We start from the raw sequence: 19757 nt of genomic DNA, 5'->3' as shown, positions 1-19757 counted from the left end.
AACCTACTACAAAGTGACAATATTCAAGACTGTGTTTCTGGGATAAAGACAAACAACAATGGAATAGAGAGCCCAGAAATAAACCCTCACATAAGCCGTCAAATGAATTTTTATAAGGGGGTCAATACCATGCAATACGCAAAGGACAATCTTTTCAATAAATGGCACCTTCGATACTCCCATACAAAAGAATGAAGGTGTACCCTGACCATACACCATACACAAAAATTAACTCAAAATGGATCAAAATCTAAATGTAAGAGCTAAAACTATAAAACTCTTTTTTCAGAAAACATAGGGCAAAAGTTTCATGACACTGTATTTGACATTAATTTCTTACGTATGACACCAAAAGCACAGGCAGCAAGACAAAAAGTGGACGAGCTGGACTTCATCAAAATCAGATATTTCTGTGCATCAAAGGACACTATCAACAGACTGAAAAGGAGAGCCAAGGAATGGGGGAAAAATATGTGCAAATTATGTATCTGATAAGAATCTAGTATCCAAAATACATATTCTTACAACCTACCAAGGAAAAAAATCCAATAAAAAATGATCAAAGGATGTAAGTAGACACTTCTCCAAAGAAAATATATAACTGGCCAACAAGCACATTAAAAGAGGCTCAACATCCTTAGTCCCTAGAGAAATACACATCAAAACCACAATGTAATACCATTTTGCACCTATCGGGGTGGCTATAATCACAAAACTGGAAGATAAAAAAGTATGAGAATAGCTTTGTCATCTTGGGTTAGGTAAAGAGTTCTTATATATGACATCGAAAACCATCCATCAAAAAATATATACATATGACTTGGACTTTATCTTTTCTCTCTGCAAAAGACACTGTTAAGAGAATGCAAAGACAAGTCATAGACTGGGATAACACACCTGCAAATCATGTATCTGACAAACAGCTTATAAAAATATATAAAGACCTCTCAAAGTCAAAAATTAAAAAAAAAAAACCCAACATATTTTAATGAGTATAAGATTTAAACAGACATTTCACCAAAGAAGATAAATGGATGACAAATATTAAGATGGATACTATTTATTTACCATTAGGGAAATGGATATCCGAACTACGATGAAATAATACTACAAACATTTATTACAATGACTAAAATTAAAAAGATAGAGCATTTCAAACATTCGTAAGGAGACAGAAAAATGGAAACTTTCACATATGGCTAAAGATAATAAAAAATAGTATAAACCCTTTGAAAAGAAGGTTGGCAGCTCCTTAAAAAACTATATACACATTAACCATATGACTAAAGAATGCCTCTGCTAGGTATTTATCCAAGTGAAAAAAAAGCCTACATTCATACACAAACATATATTCATATGTTTATAGCAGCTTTATTCCTAATTGCCAAAAACTGAAAACATCCCCCAAGATGTCCTGAAACAAATGATTGGATATATGATAAGGTACATTCATAAGGTGAAATATTATTCAACAATTAAAAGGAAAAGACTACTGATTAATACATGCCACAATATTAATGAATCACAAGTGCAGAGACTATATACATACTATTTACTTCCATTTATAAGATATTGTGGGAAACTACAGAAACAAAGAACAGATCAGTGGTTGTTAGAGGCTGGGAGACAAGAGGACGGACTAAAAAGAGACCGCATAATAGAAACAGAGGGTAAATGTTGCATGCAAATTAACTTTTCTTTTCAATCCAACTAGGATTTTTTGTAGAAATTATTGAGATTATTCCCAAATAAATAGGAAAAGAAAAAGGAACTACAAGAACCAAAACAATCTGGAAAAAGAACAAAGTCAGAAGATTCCTATTACCTGATTCCTATAAACATACAAGCTTACACAACTTTATATAAAATTGAATGTTTTACATATTTCTATGCAATTTGCATTTTACACTCAGAAAAGCATTGTGGACATTCTACCTCATTTGTTTTCTTTGTTAATAATTACACACTTTAAAATGGTCTCTTAAAAAATTGAAAACATTCCTTAGTGAAAATTTAGCATGACTCTAATTTTTTACTACTGTAAACAATGCTGTCATCTATCCTTCCTCAATTGCACAAACATATTCATAGGACATATTCCTTGTGTTGAACATGTATAAAAATTCATACAATTTTTTACTGCCAAATTTCTCTCTAAAAATACCGTACCAATATACACTCATTTTACCAGTATACGTTGAATTAGTTAAATATAAAAGTATACTCCCTATATATTTAAGCTTACTTAAACTAGTATGGTTTCAGTTTTACACCAATATACCTTTAGAAGGTAGCACACATCAGTTCACCTTTCCTGCTCTAGCCTGTAATAACCTTGCTTTGAAAATAAAGTGCACACCAGGCTTTTAGATCATACATCAACCAGGCTTTTAGATCATACACCAAGATGTCTAATGATGATTTCAGGACATTTGCAAGATTTCAAAAATCTCAATTAATGGATATTTTACTTAAGAAAAATAATCTGGTGGGGCGCCTGGGTGGCGCAGTCGGTTAAGCGTCCGACTTCAGCCAGGTCACGATCTCGCGGTCTGTGAGTTCGAGCCCCGCGTCGGGCTCTGGGCTGATGGCTCAGGGCCTGGAGCCGGTTTCCGATTCTGTGTCTCCCTCTCTCTCTGACCCTCCCCCGTTCATGCTCTGTCTCTCTCTGTCCCAAAAATAAATAAATGTTGAAAAAAAAAAAATTAAAAAAAAATTAAAAAAAAAAAAAGAAAAATAATCTGGTGTATTCTTATTCCCTACTCACTCTTTTCATTGAGTGTCTTATTTTATTGAGCACACCCAACATTATCTTAGAAATCTATATATTTTGACTCATGTACTCTGCACGGCTTTAAAAATATTTCCTTAGTGGAGAAGATGTAAATACATGATAAATTCCAGTCTTTCACTTTACATTATGCCAACACTTACCTAATTATTTTGTTCTAATCATAGCTTTAAAAGCCTTGTTTGTATTGAGTATATTTTTCATAAGTCATCCTAACATTACTGCTATAGTTCTATCAATTTTATAAATCCTTAATCACATACAAATCCATTCCATTTTATAAGTTGTCTTCCTTAAACTGGTATTGCTCTGTAACCATTTGGATTTCCTTTTATTCCTTAATATTGTGAACACCCAATATTCATTAAATAAGTATCTACTGAGTACTGCCCACATGCTAGGCACTGTGTTAATTTTGATTTTCAAGAATGAAAATTCCCCATTTTTTTTCACAGTTAGCTTGGTTTTGAAGATACTCTACTTAAAAAAAAAAAAAAAAAAAAAAAAAGTCTCTTCCTCCCTCTCCTCACTCCCATCTCTCTCTGGAAGTTTTTCTAGTATCTAAAGTACATTTCTCATCATCAGGAATGTTGTCCTCCATCCAGATGGCCAACCGACACATGAAAAAATGCTCAACGTCACTCATCATCTGGGAAATACAAATCAAATACACAATGAGATAACCATCTCACACCTGTCAGAATGGCTAACATTAACAACTCAGGCAACAATAGATGTTGGCGAGGATGTGGAGAAAGAGGATCTCTCTCTCTCTCTCTCTCTCTCTCTCACACACACACACACACAATGGAGTATTACTTGGCAATCAAAAAGAATGGAATCTTGCCATTCCCAACTACATGGATGGAACTAAAGAGTATTACGCTAAGCAAAATTAGTAAGAGAAAGACAAATATCATATGATTTCACTCATATGAGGACTTTAAGACACAGAACAGATGAACACAAGGGAAGGGATGCAAAAATAATATAAAAACAGGGAGGGGGACAAAACATAAGAGACTCTTAAATATGGAGAACAAACAGAGGGTTCCTGGGGGGGGGGGGGGTGCTAAAGAGGTAAGGGGCATTAAGAAATCTACTCCTGAAATCATTGTGGCACTACATGCTAACTAACTTGGATATAAATTTTAAAAAAAAGAGGAATGTTGTCCTCTAGGCTGACCTGATTACCACTTCAAAAGGTTCATCATGACCCTTCTGTTTCTCCAGTCAGTTCTTACCCTCAAAATAAAATGCAAAAGAGTTGTTTCCCTCATTCTGTCAAATTTCTAAGAAATGTCAACAATAGGAAACAGCAGGTAGAAAATCACTAAGGACACAGGTAAACTCAGTAACTTCACCAATCAACTGGATTTAACTAACGTCTATGGACTACTTCATCCATTAATTCACATTCTTCTCAACCTCACTTAGAACAGTCATCAGACGGGCCACATTATAAGCCATTAAATACACATTAAGAAACTTGAAAGAATAAAAACCATACAGTGTACACTTCACACTATGATGAAATTAAATTAGAAATCACTACCAGAAAGATAGCTGAAAAATCCCAACACACTTGGAGATTAAACAACACACTTAACACTAGTCAAAGAAATCTCAATGGGGCGCCTGGGTGGCGCAGTCGGTTAGGCGTCCGACTTCAGCCAGGTCACGATCTCGCGGTCCGTGAGTTCCAGCCCCGCGTCAGGCTCTGGGCTGATGGCTCGGAGCCTGGGGCCTGTTTCCGATTCTGTGTCTCCCTCTCTCTCTGCCCCTCCCCCGTTCATGCTCTGTCTCTCTCTGTCCCAAAAAGATAAATAAACGTTGAGGAAAAAAAAAAAAAAAAAAGAAATCTCAATGGAAATTTTAAAATACTTTGAGCTAGGGGCATTTGGGTGGCTCAGTTAAGTGTCTGACTCTTGATTTGGGCTCAGGTCATGATATCTCATGGTTCAGGATATCTAGACCTGCTTTTTGTTCTGGGATTTTCTCTCTCTCTCTCTCTCTCTCTCTCTCTCTCTGCGCCCCTCCCCCGCATGCATGCATGCACACACACACTCTTTCTCAAAATAAATTTAAAAACTTAAAAAAAAATAAAATATTTTGACCTAAATGAGTATGAAAATACAACTCGAAAAATTTATAGGTGCAGCCAAACGCAGTGCTTAAGAGAAATTTATAGCACTGAATACATACATTACAAAAAAATCATCTAGAATCAATCATTTAAGCTTTCATCTTAGGAAACTAGAAGGAGAGCAAAAGCAAGCAGAGGAAAAATAATAAAAATTAGGGCAGAAAAATCAAAGAAGTTGAAAACAGTGAATGAACAATGAAAATAACTAAAACCAAAGCTGTTTCTGAGATCGATAAAATCAATAACCTCTAACCAGGCTAGTTAAGAAAAGAAGAGATAAAGACACAAATTACTAAAATCCAAAATGAAAGAGGAAATATCAGTACAAAATCCCATGACAGTAAAAGGATAATAAAGGAAAACCGTGAACTATTCCCACAAATTTGATAACTTAGATGAAATAAACCAATTCCTTAAAGACACTACCTGCAAAAAATATGAATAGGCCTATTCTATTAAAAAAACTGAATCAATAATTAATAACCTTGCAACACAAAAAATACCACATTCACTAGGTTCACCAGGTTCATCAGTAAATTCTACCAAACATTTATGGAAGAAATTACCCCAATTCTATACAATGTCTTTTAGAGATATAGAGGAAATACTTTCTAAGTCATTCTATGAGAACATTACCCTAATACCAAAACCAGACAAAGTCATTACAAAAAAAAACTATAGAGCAATATCTCTCCTGAACACAGATGTAAAAATCCTCAACAAAATATTAGCAAATTAAAAATTTTAAATGTATTAAAAGAATTATTCACTACAACTAAGTGGGATTTACCCCAGGTATACAAGACTAGTTAACATTTGAAAATCAAATAATGTAACCTATCACACATCAATAATAAAAGAAAAAAATCACACGGTGATATCAATAGGTGAATGAAAAGCATTCTGACAAAATCCAATAGCTATCCGTGATTTTAAAAACAAACAAAACCTCTCAGCAAGTAAAATAGAAATCTTCCTCAACTTTATAAAGAACATCTACAAAAATCCTACAGCTAACAACCTACATAATAGTGAAAAACTAGAAACTTTCCCGCTGAGAATAGGAACAAAACAAGGATAACTCCTCTTACCATTCCTTTTTACCAAAGGTCTAACCAAATGCATTTAAACAAGAAAAGGAAATAAAAGGTATACAGAGTGGGAAGGAAGAAATCAAGCTTTCTTCTCTATGGGAGTCTGTGTAGAAAATCTGAAAGAATAAATAAATAAAAAACCCTCCTGGAACTAATAGCAATTACAGTAGGGCTGCAGGATATAAGGCTTATGTATAAAAGTCAATAACTTTCATATAAGCAAACAATGAATAATTGAAATTTGAAATTAAAAACACAATACCATTTACGTTAGCACTAAAAAACAAGAGAAAACAGGTATAAATCCAACAAAGTATGCATAAGACCTATATAAGGAAAACTATAAAACTCTGATGAACAAAATCCAAGTACTAAGTAAATGGAGAGCTATTTCATCCCAGATAGGAAGACTCAATATTGTCAAGACATCAATCCTTCCCAACTTGATCTATAGATTCAACACAATTCCAATCAAAATCCCAGCATATTATTTTGTGTATACCACAAACTGATACAGGCAAAAAGACCCAGAATAGTCAACACAATATAAAGGGAGAAGAACAAAGTTAGAAGAGTAACACTACCCAACTTACTATAAAACTATAGTAAACACAACTGTGTGACATTACCAAAAAACCAAACAAGCAGATCAACAGAAGAAAGGACCCAGAAATAGATTCACACAAACACAGTAAGCTGATCTTTGATCTTTGACAAAGGAGCAAAGGTGATAAAATGGATAAAAGACAGTCTTTTCAACATATGGAACTAGATATCAACATACAAACAAAAACAAAAACCTTAAACACAGAACATACATTCTGCACAAAGTTAACTCAAAATGGGTCAAAGACCTAAATGCAAATTCAAGAGTATAAAACCCTTAGAAGATAACATAGGAGAAAATCTAGATCCCTTGAGTATGATGATGACTTTTTAGATACAACACCAAAGGCAAAGCTATGAAAAAATTTTCTGATAAAGTGGACTTCAACAGAATTTAAAATTTTTGCTCTGCAAAAGACACTGTCAGGAACATGAGAAGACAACTCCCAAACTGGTAAATACTATTGCAAAAACATTTTTATTCTTTAAATTTCTGAAGTGTCATTCAAAATATACAAAGAGTTCTTAAACCTCCACAAGAAAACAACCTATCTAAAATACGGGCATAATATATGAACCAAGACCTCAATGAAGAAGATACACAGATGGCAGTTAAACATATGAAAAGATACTCAAACATGTCACTAAGGAACTGCAAATTAAAAAAAAACAAACAAACAAACAAAAAACAGTGAGATACCCCTGAACACCTACTAGAATGACAAAAATCCAGAATTATGACAAAATCAAAGGCTGACAAAGATGAGAAGCAAAAGAAATGTAAAGTGATACAGCAACTTTGGAAGAGAGATTGGCAGTTTCTTTCAAATTACTCTTGGAGCACCTGGGTGGCTCAGTCAATTAAGCATCCAACTCTTGATTTCAGCTCAGGCCAGGATCCCAGGGTTCCTTCCGGGTTTGAGCCCTGCGTAGGAGCCTGCATAGGTTTCTCTCTCTCCCTCACTCTCTATCCCTTCCCCACTCACCTGTTTTCTCCCCTTCTCTCTCTCAAAATAAATAAACTTTAAAAAAAACAAACTGGGGCACCTGCATGTCTCAGTCAGTTGTGCGTCCAACTTTTGATCAGGTCATGATCAGGTCAGTTTGTGAGTTTGTGCCCCGCATCAGGCTCTCTGCTGTCAGTGTGGGGCCCACTTCAGATCCTCTGTCCTCCTCTCTCTATGCCTCTCCCCTACTCACTTTCTTTCTCTCTCTCTCAAAAATAAAAACATTAAAAAAATAAAAATTAAATATACTCTTAAAATATGATCCAGTAATCATACTCCTAAGGTAGTTTATTCATCCAAAGGAAGTGAAAACATCTCCATACAAAAACCTGCACACAGATGCTTTCAGCAGCTTTATTAATAACTGCCAAAGCATGGAAGCAACCAAGCTGTCCTTCAGGAGGTGAATAAATAAACTGTGGTAGATGTACACAATGGAATATTACTCAGTCCTAAAAAGAAATGGGCTATCAAGTCGTGAAAAGTCATGGAGGAATAGCCAATGTATGTCAGTAACTGAAAGAACCCAATCTGAAACTGCTACATACTATACGATTTCAACTACACAGCATTCTGGAAAAGGCAAGACTAAGAAAACCGTAAAAAGATTAGTGTTTGCCAGCAGTTAGGGGGCAGGAGGAATGAACAGGCAGGGCACAGAGGAATTTTAGGTCAATGAAATTTCTCTATATGGTATTATAAAGATGGAAGTGTCGTTATACATTCACCAAAACCCAAAGAAATATAACACCAGCAGTGAACCCTAATTTAAACTATGAACTTAGGGGGATAATGATGTGCCAAAATAGGTACACTGACTGAACAGTTGTACCATTCTGCTGTAGGATACTGAGAGTGGGGAAGGCTGTATTTATGTGGGGGCAAGTGGTATACAGGAAGCCTCTGAATCTTCTGCTCAATTTTGCTGTGATCCTATAAATGCTCTTAAAGTCTCTTTTAAAAATAATTAATTAATTAACTTATTAGTAGCTTAATGTTTTCAACAGATGCTAATTTGTTTTTATACCTTAACATTACTTTTCCCTGGACAATCTCATATTTTATGTGGACTTAAAAAAGTACACATCCATAGGGCACCTGAGTGGCTCAGTTAAGCATCCAACTTCAGCTCAGGTTGTGTGATCTTGTGGTTCATGGGTTCAAGCCCTCCATCAAGCTCTGTGTGGACAGCTCAGATCCTGGAGCCTGCTTCATATTCTGTCTTTCTCCCTGCCCCTCCCCCACTCATGCTGTGTGTCTCTCACTCTCTCAAAAAATGAATAAACATTAAAACAATTTTCTTAAATAAATAAAGCACATGTATGCAAGAGTACATGTGTATTCAGATACAGAGGCACAATGCCCTTTCTACTTAAACATTCAGTATCTCCGTTTGTCATGAACTCACTGCCACAAATGAGGAGAGAAAAAAGATGCAGAATATAATTCCTAGTCTGTTCATTTCCGAGTATAAAACTGTTTTATAAATTCTTATTACCTGAATTAAGAACAAAGTTTAAAGAGGAATATCAGCAATATCTGAAGTATAGTTTATTTCTAATTAGATGCATTTTCACCTGTACAAGATCCTATTCATTAATCAGAGGAATTCACTCTGTAGGCAAAGACACAGAATACAATCTAATTCAGACCCCTCTTTTATCATTCCTAATTTTTTAACCTAAGTTGTCTTAAAGAATGTCTTAGCAGCAAATCTGTATGTACATGCATACACAGACGCACACACAGACACACACACACACACACACACACACACACACACACACCCAGGTAGTGGTGGGGTACCACATGATTTATAAGGCAATGATTAAACTGGTATTATTATTTCTAAAACTGCTTTTCAACAATTTGAGTAAGTACTACACTGTGCCAACAAAGAAGGAATATGTTCACTTACTACTTTTACTAGAATTAGGATTCTGTTACCTGTTTATGATATCAAATTAAAGATGTTAACAAAAATTTTTGTCCAGTACAACACCCTTGAATATATACTTCATATTATAAAGAACTTAACTACCATTTAATCAAGAAAATAAAATCTGAATCTCTCTTCCCAGTAAAATTTAGCCCATACAGTTGACCCTTGAACACAGGTATGAATTGCACAGGTCCACTTACACATGGATTTTTTTTCAATAAATACAGCACAGTACTATAAATGTATCTTCTCTTCCTTATGATTTTCCTAATAACATTTTCTTTTCTCTAGCTTACTTTACTGTAAGAACACAGTACAGAAAACATGTAACATACAAAATATGTGTTAACAGACTGCCTATGTTACCGGTAAGGCTTATGATAAACAGTAGGCTATTAGTAGTTATGTTTCAGGGCAGTCAAAACTTATATGGAGAATTTCAACTACAAGAGGGATTGCTAACTCCCTAACTCCCATGTTATTCAAAAGTCAATTATAAATGAGAAAATTTTCTAGCTCTTTTACTGAATAAAAAGAATGCCAAAATAGAACGGATCCTCCAAGGTACTTAGCAATTCATATTACAAGATGGCCCAAATAGGAAATAGTCAACATTAAGATACAAGAAACGGGGGGGTCATAAACTTTTGAAAATATTAATCTAAAAAATCTCAAATATTAGACAGAAGGATAATTTACAACAAAACTGAATTATGTGCTCAACAGGACAGAGATAAAAGGTTCATCAGTAATACCAAGTTGATTTGTTAGAGTGCTTTCTCTTCTAATTACGTATTACAAAAAGGTATCCTTCTTAGCATTTCTGAAACATAACCTTAAATATCAAAAGAAATATAGCAGAGTGGTTTCAGAGTTTATCCAGGCTCTTAAAACAGATATGCTTTCTAACTGAACTTACTATGCCTCAGTATTCTCATCTCTCAAAGAGGAATAATAAAAGAAGCAAACTTCAAATGGTTATTGAGAGTATTTCTAAGAGTGCCCATAAATAAGTATTAACTCCTAGCTATAGGAGGAAGGAGCAGACAAAAATGTAAAGGAATGTCAGCTCTAGGAGGGCAACTATGTTTTTTTCTTTTTCATTCACTGCCATATTCTTAAACCCTGAAGCTTAGTAAATTTTTGTCAAATAAACAAGATTTGCATGCATGCATATACATATGAATATTTTTTTTAAAGCAGAGAATGAAAAATTGAACATGAGGAGAGCCCCCAGAGTTAACAAACTAACCAAAGATAGGAGCTTTTTCTTTAAATAAAAAAAACAAAAACAGGTAAGATTTGAATTCTCAGTTAACTCATTCAGCAGTGACACCTAAAGCTGGTGAAGTGGGAAGATGGAAGCCAAGCAGGGGCTAGAGGATGAGGCCAAAGAGTAGGGTACATCAGAATGGAAGACAATTAAGTGTGATAAAGTCCCCACAAATAATCTTATACACATACAATATACACAACTCAGATGAACTAATGGAAAATGCCAAGCTTTTAATTTTTTCTGTATTAACTAGTCTCTCCCAAAAGCTTTACACATTAAGCTCTGAAAATTCCATGATAAATATATTAAATTTCATTCCCAAAATCCTGCCTCCACATCTTCTCTTTATCTACTCATATGTTTTTCTTTTACTTTGAATATTCCCCCAACATTATCTTCTTACATTCCAACACCATGTAATTGCACCAAGAACCTTAACACTCTCCTACAATCTCAACTTCAGTGCTCCTCTCCCATTACTCTAGTCTTAATTCCAAAGTGCTTATTATTTCTCTTACAAAACCACTTCTTTTGCTTCTGCGTATGTGCACATACTACCTCATGCTACATAACCTATTCTTCCTGAAGCAAACTGGGAAGCTCTAATCTTGAAACCTAGGCAGAGTTAGGTCTCACAATTAAAAGCTTTCACGCCACATTGTACATACGACTGAGTCACTTTTTGCCACACATTCTGTCTGTGTGTAAATGTATTATTTTGTAATTAGGAGTGTTACAAATTTCATTCAGTTCCTTACTTTTATTACTCCATGTTAGTCTTTTTTAATTAACAAACTTTGTATTTTTTGGAGTAGTTTAAGTTCACAGCAATTTGCCACATATTTAATTGGCATTTCTAGCTCTTCAGGAGATTTATGATCTTTTAGAAAGAACTGTCCTCTCTTTCTGCTTCTAAAGAATTGTATAGTACCTGGCACCCAGAAAAGGGGCTTATTAATTAGCAACTGCAAAACATAAAGATGTACCATGCCATTAGGATGTAACAATAAAGTGGTAAATAAACAACTAATTAAGTAAGCTTGTTCTTAATTCTATTATGCATCAGGTCTTTTTTCATTATGATTTCTAACTGCTTACATAGCTATTATATAATTTACCTTTTAACTGTATTTCTGATTTCTGGACATCTATTGAACACTGGGGCCACAAAAGGAAGTCAGATCATGGCAAGCTCCACATCTGGTTCCTCTCTATGGAATAACGCATCCAGGCCAAAGTAATGAGTTGGGTTTCAGGAATACAACTAAGGCAAGTATAATAAGTGAAAAGGCAGAAAAACCTAAGAGCACCAATTGGATAGATCCAAACTCGAGTTTTGATGAAGGATAAGAAGTTACAAAACAGCAAATCTAACAAACAGGAGTCAAATTATAAAAACAAAGAGGAAGCAAGAGAAAAGAATCAAATATAAAATACTGTACCAAACACCAGAGCACATTGGAAACAAAGTTCAAAGACTACAGGAGCTTAAAAGATAGATATGTGGCAGACATTCACTCATATCTCTAGTATTAATACAACTCAATCAAAATTTAAGAAACCACTGTAAATACATGATCATTAGCATCTTTAAAAGAAAATTTTTAACTTAAATAAATGTATGTAAATACTAAGGTTTCCAAAGTTACCTATGTCATGTAAAGGATACAAATAATTGATCACAAATAGACATGTTATTGATTGGTTGCTCTAAATTTAAAAGAACATTAAAAATACCATCAGCCTTTTTCTTTAAAGAGAAGGGAGGATGATGGCAGAGTAAGAGAACTCTATGGTCACTAGTCCAACGAATACAATTAAATAACTATCAAATCATCCTAAATACCCCAGGAATCAATCTGAAGAATGGCAGAAGAAACACCACAACTAAAGGTAGAGAAGAGGCTACACCAAAGAAGGTAGGAAGTGAAGACACACAGCTTGGGAGAGAAATGGACTATGGCTGCTGCAGGGAGCCACGGTTGTGAAGAAGGAAGAGAGACAAACTAGCACACAGGGGAGCACATGGGGGAAAACGAATCCCCATAGCAACTGGCTTGGAAGGTGAGAGGGCCCAAAAATCGTGAGTTTCTACAGCCAGTGGGGCTTAAGGACTGGAGTAGTAAAGGTCACTAGGTTTGGCTCTCAAAGACTTCCAAGGGCAGTGCATGACACCTGGAGAAAAGGCAGGGGTAAACAGTCTGTGGACTTACAGCACAGAAACAGCATTATGAAGAGTGCCTCAGGCACACAGTGAGGAGGCTAGGTGTTCATCTCAAAGTGTGTCCCTGAGAAGCGTTTACAGGGAGAATTCTCCAGGAAAAAAAGAACGGGCAAGGGCCATTTCCCTCCCCCTGCCCCTCAGCATAAATACAGAGCCATGAGCAGGAACCAAAGCAACATGAACACGTGATACCTAACTGGCTTACAACAAGCCCCACCCCACAGCACTCCAGGAGAATTGCTATTCCCAGGCACACCTGCCTCAGTCCCAAAGTGGTGGCCCCCCCCCCACAGGAAGACTGGAAACCCCTGCCACCACCAGGTCTCCCCATCCATTTCTGTCAAGCCACCATTCTGGTGGCAGCAAAAGGTCTCATTTCACAAACAGACCAGAGTACACCTACACATTTAGGCCAAGAACCAAACACTGCCAACAACAGGCAAAGAGAACCTCTGCAGACGACTAGCCTCAAGGATAAAATGGCCAGAACACAAGAGTAGAGTGCACAAAGCACACAATGGAGACACTCCTGGAAGCGCCAGATCCTGGAGAATAGCAGACACTATACTGCAGGGCACTACAGGACTGCTTTTTCATAAGGCCATTATGCTCAAGAAGAGCAGACACAGGAGACTTTCCTAACACACAGAAACAGGAACAGAGACTTAGACAAAATGAGAAGACAGAGGAACTTCTCCCAAATGAAAGGACAAGACAAGGCCATGTCCAGAGATCTAAGCAAAACAGATGTAAGTAACATACCTAATGGAGAATTTAAGGCAATAACCATAATACTCACTGGGCTTGAGAATAGAGTAGAAGACATCAGTGAAACCATTAACACAGAGATAAGAAATAACATAGCAGAGATAAAGGGCTCAAAAACAAAATGAGAAACACACTTGATATAATGAACAACAAGCTAGAAGAAGCAGAGGAATGAATTAATAACCTAGAAGACAGAATAATGGAAAGTAATCAAGCTGAACAAAAAAGAGAAAAAAAGAATTATGCAATAGGAGAAAAAACTTAGGGAACTCAGTGACTCCATCAAACCTAATAACATTTGTATTACAGGAGTCCCAGAAGAGAGAGAGGAAAGGGGACAGAAATTTTATTTGAAAAAATAATAGCTGAAAAAATCCTTAATCTGGGGAAGGAAAAAGATATCCAGACCAAGTAGGCACAGAGATCTGCCAACAAAATCAACAAAAGCAAATCTACACCAAGACATATTGCAAATTACTAAGAAGAATATATTGGGATCCTGGGTGGCTCAGTTGGTTAAACATCCAACTCTTGATCTCAAGAATCATGAGTTCAAGCCCCACATTAGGCTCTACGTTGCACATGAAGCCTACCTGAAAAAAAGGGGGTGGGTGGAAATATACAAAGAAAAAATATTAAAAGCACTAAAAAAAGAGTAAAAAAAAAAAAGACAGTTACCTATAAAGGAAACCAGCAGAAGGAAATCAGCAGATTTTTTAGCATGATCTTTCTAAGTCAGAAAACAGTACCATGAAAAATTCAAAGTGCAGAATGGGAAAAACTAACAAGAATACTCTATCCAACAAGCTATGATTCAGAATAGAAGGAGTAATAAAGAGTTTCCCAGATAGGTAATAACTAAAGGGAGTTCATGAACATTAAACCAGCCCTGAAAGAAATATTACAAGGGACTCTTTGAGTGGAAAGGAAAGACCAAAAATGACAGTATGGAGGTAGGAAACAAAAAAAGCAATAATTATTTCTGTAAAACAAACAAACAAAACTCAGCATGGATGAAAGACCTAAACATGAGACAGGAAGCCATCAAAATCCTAGAGGAGAAAACAGGCAAAAATATCTTTGATTTTAGCCATAGCAACTTCTTACTCAACGTATCTCCAGAGGCAAGGGAAACAAAAGCAAAAATGAACTACTGGGACCTCATCAAGATAAATAACTTATGCACTGCAAAGGAAACAATCAACAAAACTAAAAGGCAACCAACAGAATGGAAAAAGATATTTGTAAATGACATACCGGATAAAGGGCTAGTATCCAAAATCTATAAAGAACTCACTGAACTCCACACTTGAAAAACAAATAATCCAGTGAAGAAATGGGCAGAAGACATGAATAGACACTTCTCTAAAGAAGATATCCAGATGGCCAACAGGCATGTGAAAAGATGCTCAATGTCACTCCTCATCAGGGAAATACAAATCAAAACCACACTGAGATACCACCTCACACCAGTCAGAGTGGCTAAAATGAACAAATCAGGAGACTATAGATGCTGGAGAGGATGTGGAGAAACGGGAACCGTCTTGGACTGTTGGTGGGAATGCAAACTGGTACAGCCACTCTGGAAATCAGTGTGGAGGTTCTTCAAAAAATTCAAAATAGATCTACCCTATGACCCAGCAGTAGCACTGCTAGGAATTTACCCAAGGGATACAGGAATGCTGATGCATAGAGGCACTTGTACCCCAATGTTTATAGCAGCACTTTCAACAATAGCCAAATTATGGAAAGAGCCTAAATGTCCATCAACTGATGAATGGATAAAGATATGGTTTATATATACAATGGAATACTACTTGGCAATGAGAAAGAATGAAATTTGGCCATTTGTAGCAATGTGGATGGAACTGGAGGGTATTATGCTAAGTGAAATAAGCCAGGCAGAGAAAGACTGATGCCATATGTTTTCACTCTTATGTGGATCCTGAGAAACTTAACAGAAGACTGGCGGGGGGCGGGGGAGGGTAGTTACAGAAAGGGAAAGAAGCAAACCATAAGAGACTCTTAAAAACTGAGAACAGGGGCGCCTGGGTAGCGCAGTCGGTTAAGCGTCCGACTTCAGCCAGGTCACGATCTCGCGGTCCGTGAGTTCAAGCCCCGCGTCAGGCTCTGGGCTGATGGCTCAGAGCCTGGAGCCTGTTTCCGATTCTGTGTCTCCCTCTCTCTCTGCCCCTCCCCCGTTCATGCTCTGTCTCTCTCTGTCCCAAAAAAAAACAAATAAACGTTGAAAAAAAAAAAACTGAGAACAAAACTGAGGGTTGATGCTGGGGGAGGGGAGAGGAAAAAGTGGGTGATGGGCATTGAGGAGGCACCTGCTGGGATGAGCACTGGGCATTGTATGGAAACCAATTTGACAGTAATTTATATTTAATAAGAAAAAAAGAAAAAAGAAAAAAATTCACAGCTAACATTAGTAGGGAAAAACAGAGTCTTTCCCCTAAGGTCAGGTATAAGACCAGGATGTCCACTCTCACTATTTTCATTCAACATAAAGTCCCAGCCACAGCAGTCAGACAACAAAAATAAAAAGAGTAAAAGCCATCTAAATCAGTAGGTAAGTAAAACTTTCACTACTTGCAGATGACATGATACTAAAATAAAAAATCTGAAAGACTCCACCAAAAAACTGCTAGAATTCAAAAACAATTTCAGTAAAGCCACAGGATATAAAATCAATCTATAGAAATGTTTCATTTATATACAACAATAATGAAGCAGCAGAAAGAGTAACTAAGAAAACAATTTCATTTACTACTGCACCAAATATAGTAAGAAAGCTAGGAATAAACCTAACCAAAGAAAGATCTGTACTCTGAAAACTATAAAACACTAGTGAAAATAACTGAAGATGACACAAAGAAATTGAAACATTCCATTCTCATGAATTGGAAGAACAAATATTATTAAAATGTCTTTACTACTCAAAGCAATCTACATATTCAATGCAATCCCTATCAAAATACCATCTGCACTTCTCACAGAACTAGAACAATCCTAAAATTTGTATGGAACCACAAAAGAAGCTGAATAGCCAAAGCAATCTTGAAAAAGAAAATCAAAGCTGGAGGCTTCACAATTGCAGACATCAAATTATATTACAAAGCTGTAGTGATCAAAACAGGATGGTACTGGCACAAAAACAGACACATGTTTCAATAGAACAGAACAGAAAATCTAGAAATAAACCCACAATTATATGGTCAATTAATCTTTGACAAAACAGGAATGAATATCCAGTAAGAAAAAGAGTCTCTTCAACAAATGGTGTTGGGAAAACTGTACAGCAACATGTAGAAGAATGAAACGGGACCACTTTCTTATACCATATACAAAAAAAAAAATCTAAAATGGATTAAAGGCTTAAATGTGAGACCTGAAAGCACAAAACTCCTAGAAGAGAGCACAAGCAGTAATTTTTCTGACATCAGCTGTAGCAACTTCTTTCTAGAGGTCCCCTCAGGCAAGAGAAACATAAGGAAAAATGAACTATTGGGACTACATCAAAATAAAAACCTTCTGCACAGAGAAGTGAACAATCAACAAAACTAAAACCTACAAAATGGGACATTTGCAAATAACAGAACCGACAAAGGATCAGTATCCAAAATCTATGAAGAATTATACAACTCAACACCCAAAAACGAATAATCCAATTAAAAATGGGCAGAAGCCCATTGAACAGACATTTCTCCAAAGATGACATCCAGATGGCCAACTGACACATGAAAAAATGCTCAACATCACTCATCATCAGAGAAATGCCAATCAAAACTATGAGATATCATCTCATACCTGTCAGAACAGCTAAAGTCAAAAACACAAGAAACAATAGGTGTTGGCAAGGATATGGAGACAAAGAACCCTCATGCACTATTGGGAATTCAAACTGGTACAGTCATTATGGAAAACTGTATGAAAGTTCCTTAAAAAGTTAAAAATAGAACCCTAAAATCCACTGATGGTATTACTGAGTATTTACCCAAAGAATACAAGAACACTAATTCAAAGGGATACATAGCAGTTTATAGCAGCATTATTTACAACAGCCAAGATATGGAAGCAGCCCAAATATCCATGAATTAATAAATGAATAAAGAGTATGCATTATATATACACAATATTGACTAAATATTATTCAGTCATAAAAAAGAATGAAATCTTGCCATGTGCAAGATGGAGCTATAAAGTATAATGCTAAGTAAAATAAATCAGTCAGACTAAGATAAATACCATATGGTTTCACTCATGTGGAATTTAAGAAACAAAACTAATGAGCCAAAAAAACAAAAAAAAAATACAAAAAACAGAAAGTGAGAGAAAGAGACAAACCAAGAAACAGACTCTTAACTACAGGGAACAAACTAATGGTTACCAGAGGGGAGGTAGGCAGGGAGGGGGTTAAATAGACGATAGGGATTAAAAAGTGCACCTGTAGGGATAAGCACCGTGTGATTAAAACAAAAACTTTAAAAAAATAATAATAATCCATCAGCTAGCAAGAAAAAGGAACCCCAAGGAAAAAAAGTTGCCTTACATGAAATCACACTGTACTACAATATGTAAGAAAAAAATGCATGCAAACAGAAAATTGACAGACGTTTGTCAAAACTGGAACTCATGTTTATATTTCCGTGTGCTTTATATGAAAACTGCATTATGATCCTTTAAAATTATAGTTTGACCAAAATTAAAATACCACCACCATTTAAATTTTCCTCACCTAAAATTTACATTCATAAATATTTTCCTAATATTTTCCTGACTCATACAAATAAGAGTTGTCTGACAACTAACAACTTCATTATGAAAAACAGTATATATCACCAATTTAGTGACTACAGATGGGGAACAATAAAAATATTCCAAATATGTTCTCTGTCTAAAACAAATATCTACTGTTAAAAGAATTTCTGCAAAAATAAAAATACTTATGGGAAAATGACTTTGTAAAAAAAACATCAAAATAAGCTGTATAGCCCCATGATTTTCATATAAAAATTATTTCAAGTGTGGAAACAACCATCACCTGACTACAATCCTAAGGAAAAAAGTATAAAATTTTTAAATAAACACAAATGGTAATTATTTTTAATCTGGTGAAGAAAACATCACTAAAGGCAAACCTTTTTTTTTTCCAGTTACCCTCAAAATATGTGTGAGTATATTAATCCAGTAAATAAAACTTTGCATAAACAAAAGCTAAAAAATAAAATTTGAATGGGGCGCCTGGGTGGCTCAGGCCATTAAGCATTCGACTTCAGCTCAGTTCATGATCTCATGGTTCATAAATTCAAGCCCCGTGTAGGGCTCTGTGCTGACAGCTCAGAGCCAGGAGCCTGCTTCAGATTCTGTGTCTCCCATTCTCTCTGCCCCTCCCCCACTTGCACTCTGTGTCTCTTCTCAAAAACAAACATTTAAAAATTTTTTCATTTAAAATTTGAACCATAATTTATAGATCAAGTCAATACCTTATATAATCCACTCTGTTTCCATATAATCACTATCTCCATCTTTTATTAACTCAGTTTGTACAGCATTAATTTGCAAAACTGGCTCTATGTCACTAATTCTAATTTTGAAACAAAAACAACATAATAAACCTTTCCCACTGCAACAAGCACATTTCTGTTTTCTGGGCTAAATATGAACATGTAGTCTTCAGGAGACATTCTCCAACAGTTTTCTATATGCCTAGTTTCAATGGGAAAAAACACCCACAAACTTAAAAATGTCTAAATTATGGCACCTGCTCTTAAGAACTTAAAATTCAGAAAGAACAAATACAAAGAGACCATGATAGGTAGATTCTAAATTTCATGGAGAAAGAATATATGCTTATTAAGTTTGATGAAGCAGCAGAAAAACAAATTCTGTGGGAACAT

The 19757-nt window shown here is 35.7% G+C and overlaps 1 protein-coding gene across 1 annotated transcript in view; it reads right to left on the bottom strand.

The window, feature by feature from the left end:
• Positions 1-19757, bottom strand: part of STAG1 (stromal antigen 1) — a 401516-nt gene that overhangs the window by 293744 nt on the left and 88015 nt on the right. The window lies entirely within an intron of this gene.

The sequence above is a fragment of the Leopardus geoffroyi genome, chromosome C2 (assembly GCF_018350155.1).
Source record: "Leopardus geoffroyi isolate Oge1 chromosome C2, O.geoffroyi_Oge1_pat1.0, whole genome shotgun sequence".
Lineage (NCBI taxonomy): Eukaryota > Metazoa > Chordata > Mammalia > Carnivora > Felidae > Leopardus > Leopardus geoffroyi.
Note: the sequence above shows the minus strand (reverse complement) of the source record. Positions and strands in the feature narration are given on the sequence as shown.